Below are 603 nucleotides of genomic sequence, written 5' to 3'. Positions count from 1 at the left end.
AAGGAGGAGTCGCACCTCAAAAGTCATTGCAGTTCTTTATCCCCCTCCCAAAACGTCGCGGGAAGCTCGGCGAGGAGGGACACGCGCTCCGGCGTACCCTGCCCTCGCCAGCACCGGCCGCTAGGCTCGTCCCGCGCCCCAAGGAGCAAGCGCCGAGTCTCCCAATTGGTGGACGCAGTGACACTGCCGCTGCGGCACCGAGAGCCCACACAGCCCCGGGGCTGGGGAGCCCGGAGGGGACGCGCAGGTGGCGGCGGAGGGCGGGGCGCGGTCCAAGGGGAGCGGCTGCGGCGCCAGCTCCTCCTCTGCCGCCGCCCCTGGCCACCCTCTCCCCGAAGCCTGTCAGCCGCGCCGCCAGCCGACTGCCGGGCGCACAGCTCCTCGCCTCGCTGGCTCGTGCGCGCGCACCCGGAAAGGGTGGGGGCGCCTGGAGAGTAGAGACGGCGCGGGATGGGGGCAGTCAAGTCATGTTGGCTGCTGCCAGCGCTGGAGGGACCCTTGGTTCTCAGTACTCCCCGAGCGGGTGGGTTCGTTCCATCCTGGTTGGCGATGAAGACATCCCTTTCTGTGAGCTCGCAGCTCCGCTTTGCGTGGCCGGGAATG

Source organism: Tupaia chinensis, unplaced genomic scaffold (assembly GCF_000334495.1).
Source record: "Tupaia chinensis unplaced genomic scaffold, TupChi_1.0 Scaffold000429_1, whole genome shotgun sequence".
In the NCBI taxonomy this organism is placed as follows: Eukaryota; Metazoa; Chordata; class Mammalia; order Scandentia; family Tupaiidae; genus Tupaia; species Tupaia belangeri.
This window is presented reverse-complemented; position numbering follows the sequence as displayed.